The sequence below is a fragment of the Canis lupus genome, chromosome 22 (assembly GCF_011100685.1).
Source record: "Canis lupus familiaris isolate Mischka breed German Shepherd chromosome 22, alternate assembly UU_Cfam_GSD_1.0, whole genome shotgun sequence".
Lineage (NCBI taxonomy): Eukaryota > Metazoa > Chordata > Mammalia > Carnivora > Canidae > Canis > Canis lupus.
In genome coordinates, this window is record NC_049243.1 from 53,382,144 (window position 1) to 53,390,631 (window position 8,488).

The 8,488-nt window shown below is 40.9% G+C and overlaps 1 pseudogene; it reads left to right on the forward strand.

The window, feature by feature from the left end:
- Window positions 1–3,963: 3,963 nt before the first annotated feature.
- On the forward strand, window positions 3,964–4,415 carry LOC100683553 (annotated as a pseudogene).
- The last annotated feature ends 4,073 nt before the right edge of the window (window positions 4,416–8,488 follow it).

Here is an 8,488-nt window from a genome sequence, read left to right on the forward strand (position 1 = left end):
GGCTGGAGAGCTGGCCACTGCCAGTCTAGTTGTCCCTCCTGGTGTCACCCTGTGCCTGGGAGAGGCGGGGCTGCCAGGGGACAGGGGCCTCATGGGGTAAACAGCTCCCACTAAGCCCAGCACCCGGCGGGGGTGAGGGCAGCTCCCCCAGGTGCACACACCTGAGAATCAGCACAGCAGCCCCTCCCCCAGAAGACCAGCTGGAAGGACAGGGGGAGAGCAAGTTCTTGACCGAGCAGTGCTGGAAAGCTCCAGGGAAAGTTGAGGGATTTACAGTACATAGAACCAGAGAACCAGAGGGTACCCCTCCTTTTTTGTCCTTCCTTTTTCCAGTACAACTCGTTTTTATATCAGACTGTAAATTTCCATTTTTTTCTTTTTCCACCTTAACTACAATATTTACCACCTCTTCATTTTTAAGATTCTTCCTTTTTGACTTTCATATTTCTACAATTACAGGTCCTAGATATATTTTCCACTTCTAGATTCCCTTCAACATACTCAATTTAATTTTGGGATATATGCAAGACACGTTTTTTTGTTGTGTGGTTTTCTCTGCCTCATTTTGTTCTACAATGGCGGAAGTTAATATCTTCCAAAACATGACCAGCATTACCCAGAACCAAGTGGTATACTGTGCTAGTTCATTCTGTGAGATGCCTCATTCCCATTCTGCCCCCTCTTTTATCTCATTTATGTTTTGGTGGTCAGTGTTGGGTCCCTCTACAAGTATTTCTGGCTTATATAAATTTGGAACTGAGCATCTTCTAACATACAGAACTTAATATACTCAGAAACAAGAGGATCACCCTCTAGAACCCCTCACTTGTAGTGGAGGGAGATTACATTCTCCCTCCACTACAACTTCTTCACCACCACCATCTCTTCTCTGAGTCCCCCCTATTTTTTTCTTCTCTTTTTTCTTTTTTTTTTTTCTCTCTTCTTTTTTAAGATTCCTGGCCTTTTATTTTTTACTGCTTTGTTTTAAAGTTTGTTTTTCACTTTAGTAGTCCTTTTGTTTTATTTCGTTCTGATCTTTGTTTTCAATTTCTGGTCTCTGACCTCAGCAGAATCATCTAGGGTGAAATTTACCTAGGTTGTGGTTGATATTCTTGACGCAGCTCGCTCATACAGCTACTCTGCACTGAGCAAAATGATTAGAAAGAAGAACTCACCACAAAAGAAAGAATCAGAAACAGTACTCTCTGCCACAGAGTTACAGAATTTGGATTACAATTCGATGTCAGAAAGCCAATTCAGAAGCACAATTATAAAGCTACTGGTAGCTCTGGAAAAAAAAAAAGCATAAAGGAATCAAGAGACTTCTTGACTGCAGAATTTAGATCTAATCAGGCTGAAATTAAAAATCAATTAAATGAGATGCAATCCAAACTGGAGGTCCTAACAATGATAGTTGATGAGGTAGAAGAGTGAGTGACATAGAAGACAAGCTGATGGCAAGGAAGGAAGCTGAGGAAAAAAGAGAAAAACAATGAAAAGACCATGCGGAAAGGTTAAGGGAAATGACAGCCTCAGAAGGAAAAATCTAAGTATAATTGGGGTTCCAGAGGACACTGAAGAGACAGAGGGACAGAAGGCATATTTGAACAAATCATAGCTGAGAACTTCCCTAATTTAAGGAGGAAACAGGTATTCAGATCCAAGAGATTGAGAGGTCCCCCTCTAAAATCAATAAAAACAGTTCAACACCTCGACATTTAATAGTGAAACTTGCAAATTCCAAAGATAAAGAGAAGATCCTTAAAGCACCAAGAGACAAGAAATCCCTATCTTGTGTTGAGAGAAATACTAGATTAACAGCAGACCTCTCCACAGAGACCTGGCAGGCCAGAAAAGGCTGGCAGGATGTATTCAGGGTCCCAAATGAGAAGAACATGCAGCCAAGAATACTTTATTCAGAAAGGCTCTCATTCAGAATAGGAGAGATAAAGAGCTTCCAAGACAGGCAGAAACTGAAAGAATATGTGACCACCAAACCAGCTCTGCAAGAAATATTAAGGGGGACTCTGTAAAAGAAAGAGGAAGCCCAAAGAAATAATCCACAAAAACAGGGACTGAATAGGTATTATGATGACACTAAGTTCATATCTTTCAACAGTAACTCTGAACGTGAATGGGCTAAATGATCCCATCAAAAGGTGCAGGCTTGCAGACTGGATAAAAAAGCAAGACCCATCTATTTGCTGTCTACAAGAGACTCATTTTAGACCTCAGGACACCTACAGCCTGAAAATGAAACGTTGGGGAACCATTTACCATTCAAATGGTCCTCAAAAGAAAGCAGGGGTAGCAATCCTCATATCAGATAAAGTTTATCCCAAAGACTGTAGTAAGAGATGAAGAGGGACACTATATTGTACTTAAAGGATCTATCCAACAAGAGGACCTAACAATCGTGAATATTTATGCCCCTGATGTGGGAGCTGCCAAGTATATCAATCAATTAATAACCAAAGTAAAGACATATATAGATAATAATACACTAATACTGGGAGACTTCAACATGGCACTTTCTGCAAATGACAGATCTTCTAAGCACAACATCTCCAAAGAAACAAGAGCTTTAAATGATACACTGGACCAGATGGATTTCACATATATTTATAGAACTTTACATCGAAATGCAACTGAATACACATTCTCTCAAGTGCACATGGAATCTTCTCCAGAATAGACCACATAGTGGGTCACCTGATTGGTCTCAACTGATGCCAAAAGACTAGGATTGTCCCCTGTATATTTTCAGACCATAATGCTTTGAAACTTGAACTCAATCACAAGAAAAAATTTGGAAGAACTTCAAACACGTGAAGGTTAAAGAACATCCTGCTAAAAGATGAAGGGGTCAGCCAGGAAATTAGAGAAAAATTAAAAAGATTTATGGAAACTAATGAGAATGAAGATACAACCATTCAAAATCTTTGGGATACAGCAAAAGCAGTCCTGAGAGGGCAATACATCACAATACAAGCATCTCTCAAAAAAATTAGAAAAATTCAAATACACCAGCTAACCTTGCACCTAAAGGAACTGGAGAAAGAATAGCAAATAAAACCTACACCCAGCAAAAGTGAGTTAATAAAGATTCAAGCAGAACTCAATGAAATAGAGACCAGAAGAACTGTGGAACAGATCAACAAAACCAGGAGTTGGTTCTTTGAAAGAATTAAAAAGATAAACTATCAGTCAGCCTTATTAAAAAGAAAAGCAAAAAGACTCTAATTAATAAAATCATGAATGAGAAAGGAGAGATCACAACCAATACCAAGGAAATACAAACGATTTTAAAAACATATTATGAGCAGCTATACACCAATAAATTAGGCAATCTAGAAGAAATGGACGCATTTCTGGAAAACCACAAACTATCAAAACTAGAACAGGAAGAAATAGAAAACCTGAACAGGCCAATAACCAGGAAGGAAATTGAAGCGGTCATCAATAACCCCCCAAGACACAAAAGTCCAGGGCCAGGTGGCTTCCCAGAGGAATTCTATCAAGCGTTTAAAGAAGAAACAATATCTATTCTACTAAAGCTGTTCTGAAAGATAGAAAGGGATGATATACCTCCAAACTCATTCTATGAGGCCAGCATCACCTTGATTCCAAAACCAAAGACCCCACCAAAAAGGAGAACTATAGACCAATGTCCCTGATGAACCCCGATGCAAAAATTCTCAACAAGATACTAGCCAAAAGGATACAACAATACATTAAGAAGATTATTCACCATGACCCAGTGGGATTTATCCCCAGGATGCAAGGCTGGTTCAACACTCATAAAGCAATCAACAAGAAAAAAAAAAAAAAAACAAGAACCATATGATCCTCTCAATAGATGCCGAGAAAGCATTTGACAAAATACAGCATCCATTCCTGATCAAAACTCTTCAGACTATAGGGATAGAGGGAATATTCCTCAGCATCAGAAAGCGATGCAAGATGGCAGCCACCACGGCTGCCATCATGACTGTAAAAGTCCCTCGCAATTTTCGACTGTTGTAAGAACTGGAAGAAGGCCAGAAAGGAGTAGGAGATGACACAGTTAGCTGGGGTCTAGAAGATGATGAAGACATGACATTTACAAGATGGACAGGGATGATGATTGGGCCTCCAAGAACAATTTATGAAAACCGAATATACAGCCTTAAAATAGAATGTGGACCTAAATACCCAGAAGCACCCCCCCCTTTGTAAGAACTGTAACAAAAATTAATATGAACAGAGTTAATAGTTCTAATGGAGTGGTGGACCCAAGAGCCATATCCATGCTAGCAAAATGGCAGAATTCATATAGCATCAAAGTTGTCCTGCAAGAGCTCCTGAGCCTAATGATGTCTAAAGAAAACATGAAACTCCCTCAGCTGCCGGAAGGACAGTGTTACAGCAATTAATCAAAAAGAGAAACCGCAGGCCCTCCCCCTCCCCCCCATTCGATTTAAGCAGTCATTTTCCAGAGTAGTATATTTTCTAGATACGTCTTGTAGACCTCAAAAGTACTGGAAAAGAGGCTCCCATTCAAAGGCAGTTTATCTTAAGATACTGTAAACGATTCTAATTTTTTGTCCATTTGAAATATATAAGTTGTGCTATAACAAATCATCCTGTCGAGTGTAACCACTGTCCACATAGTTGAACTTCTGGGATCAAGAAAGTCTATTTAAATTGATTCCCATCATAACCGGTGGGGCACATCTAATCGAACTCCAATAACTGTGAAAAGACACATCATACAATCACCTTGCTGCTGATTACATGGCCTGGAGTCTCTGCTTTCTCCCCTTCTCCCCTTGCTGGCTCCCTCCCTCCCTCTCTCCACCCACCCCTCCATCCCTGCAACAGCCCTCCAGCTTGGGGTGGCTTGCTAGAATAGGCGTGAAGGCTTCAGGTCGCAGCCTGTGGGACTACTGCTGGGTGTGCAGGGGTGCTCCAGTTGCACCCCTGGTTTCTTTTTTCAAGTCTTAAATGATGCCCTCCCGCCTCCAAGCCATCATCCTTTCTCCACTTCCCATGACCACCCTCTGCCAAAGCATAGATTGTAACCCTCTCTGCTCCCCTCTGAAATTGGCCTTTGGTGGGGAATTCAGGGCTTTCCCCATATCTTCTCCCCCACTTTAATCGAGGGGTGCTGCTTTTTCCTTCCTCAAGTCCCTTTTTGCACCATCACCACCCAATTCTTCCTTGCTTTGGCCAGAAACCATCAGGTAAGGTTGGAAAGAGTCTCTGACTCCCCTCGTTTAGTTTGGAATCACATTTACTCACTCTCCATCAGCCTGGGAATGAATATTGGGTCCTCAGCCCTGCCACCCTCTGCTGTCATTGTCAGCTGATGCCGTTTTTTAGCTCAGGTTTTGATAAAGTGAAAGGAACAGTCACCAGGGATACTCAGACCTGCCAGCTCTCAAAGTGCTTGGTGGTAAAACTTGGAGAAAGGCCACAGAAGACACTTGCAAGCACACACGGTCCCTCTGAATGAATTTTCTTTTCCTGTAATTGTTTTTGCTTTTAACAATTGAAGAAGTTTTAAACAGGGTTCTCATGTGGTCATCTTACAATCCATTTGGGTCTAGTTTGGAATCTGACAACTGGAATGAAAAGAACCTTGGATTTGGGGCATACTTTGGCTTTGGGGGACCCGCATCCCATGGTCCTCAGTAGGGATCGAGAAAGAACTCAGTGTGCACAGCAGATCTCCGAAATTGACGGGCTTGACTTCCTGGCAAATTGCTGCGTTTTTCCACTTTTCTGCTCAGGACCACTAAATGCTGAGATGTGGATGCATACCGAAATAAAAGCGATTCATTGTGCTCTAAAGGTTTTTTGTTTTGTTTTGTTTTTAATTTAGTGTTTGTGTAAAACCATCTTTTGAAGCAGCAACTATCCAGTCTGAAAAGCAATCGATGTTTTCATTAATCTTTTTCTGGGGGGTACCTTAGTTCTAAGGATTTAACATCCTGTAAGTAAAGTTGAACATAACAGTATTCCATAAGCAGCCTTTTTATTGTCAGACCATTGCCTGATTTTAATATAATAAAAAAGAAAGTGCGTTAATATTTAAAAAAATATATTCCTCAGCATCTTAAAAGCCATCTACGAGAAGATTGCAGCAAATATCATTCTCAATGGGGAAACACTGGGAGCCTTTTCCCTAGATCAGGAACACGACAGGGATGTCCACTCTCACCACTGCTATTCAACATAGTACTAGAAGTCCTAGCCTCAGCAATCAGGCAACAGAAAGAAATAAAAGGCATTCAAATAGGCAAAGAAGAAGTCAGACTCTCCCTCTTCGCAGATGACATACTGTACCTAGAAACCCAAAAGACTCCACCCCAAGATTGCTAGAACTCATATAGCAATTCGGCAGTGTGGCAGGATACAAAACCAATGTCCAGAAATCAGTGGCATTTCTATACACTAACAATGAGACTGAGGAAAGAGAAATTAAGGAGTCAATCCCACTTACAATTGCACCCAAAAGCATAAGGTACCTAGGAATAAACCTAAATAGAACTACCCTATGACTTAGCAATTGCACTGCTGGGTATTTACCCCCAAAGAAACAGATGCAGTGAAAGGGCAGGAACACCTGCACCCCGATGTTTCTAGCAGCAATGTCCACAATAGCCAGACTGCGGAAGGAGCCTCAGTGTCCATCGAAAGAGGAATGGATAAAGAAGCTGTGGTCTATGTACACAATGGAACATTCCTCAGCCATTAGAAATGACAAATACCCACCATTTGCTTCGACGTGGATGGAACTGGAGGATATTATGCTGAGTGAAGTAAGTCAACCGGAGAAAGACAAACATTGTATGCCATTCATTTGGGGAATATAAAAAATAGTGAAAGGGAAAAGGAGATAAAATGAGTGAGAAATATCAGTGAGTGTGACAGAACATGAGAGACTCCTAACTCTGGGAAACAAACAAGGGGTAGTGGAAAGGGAGGTGGGTGAGGAGTTGGGGTGACTGGGTGACGGGCACTGAGGGGGGCACTTGGCAGGATGAGCACTGGGTGTTATGCTATATGTTGGCCAATCGAACTCCAATAAAAAATATACAAAAAAATAAAACTCATATACTTCAAACATCATAATGGATGAAACATACTTCAGAAGACATACATATTCAGGTAGAATTAAAATAAACTCTAGATTGTTTAAATAGAAAAATAGAAAATATTTAAATAAAGAGACTAAACATATTGTTCTAGGGAAATAAATAAATTCAGCACAGCAATATTAATATTAGAAAAGAGTATGTTTTACGGAAAAAAAAAAAGTCATCCGAGGAAAACGAGGGATATTACATACTGGTTCAATAAAACTCTGAGGTTGGGGATCCCTGGATGGTTCAGCAGTTAAACATCTGCCTTTGGCCCAGGGCATGGTCCTGGAGTCCCAGGATCAATTCCCACAACAGGCTCCCTTGCATGGAGCCTGCTTCTCTCTCTCTGCTTATGTCTCTGCCTCTCTCTCTCTCTCTCTCTCTCTCTCTGTGTGTGTGTGTGTCTCATGAATAAATAAAATCTTTTAAAAAAATAAAATAAAATAAAACTCTAAGGCCTAGAGACCACAGTGCTTTGTGGTCAGTTACTTAGGGAATAAAGTAAAAGGGGGATTTGAAGATGAATTGATTGGGAGATTTGTCATTTGGGTCATTGGGTACTTTTACTTGGAATGAAGGATCTAGAGAAATCCCACAGCCTAGACTAGGATTCTAACACCGACCCAAAAGGTCCAGGGAGCAACCTCTGAATAGCCCACCCCAACACCCTGTGGTATTAGGAGTTAGCACTACAGAGCCACCCCTCCCAGAAAGTATGGATGCAGGAGAACCACCATGCAGTCCTGTCAAATGGGGCCCTTCACTTCCAGTCTCCTGTGCCCTTGATCTCTCCTGGGTGGGGTCAGGAATAGAAACTACCCAGGTGGCAGGACAGAATGTGCCATATGGACTTTAATGCTTGAGAGGGAGCCAAGAAGTTTTAACCTTGTGAAAGCAACTATAAAACCTGTGCATCTATCAGAGACATCCTTGAGCAGAGAATGGATGGCGCCATGGAGGAGATGTACAGGCAGCTGGGGGTAGAAAAAGCAAGGGCTTATTTTATGCACAAACTCATTTAATACAATATTTTTAGTTTAATGAGTTGAAAAGTTTAAATAAATATTAGAGCATTAAATATAATGACAGAAATTTTGTTTTATGAACTTCTCTGGTATTTTTCATGGCAAAACCAAAAAGCCTGAATAGAGCAGATAGGACTCTTGGATGTTCTATTGGATGTTCTTACCTTCTAGCTGCTCTCTACTAAAATAAAGACATATTGTTCTTCATAAGGACATTAAATTTTGAAACCAGCACTTTGGAATTTCATTTATTCATTAAAGCAATATACCTTGAGTGCCTCCTAGGTTTTAGGCAAAAGCAGAGACACCTCAGAGACACTAGCAGGGAATGCC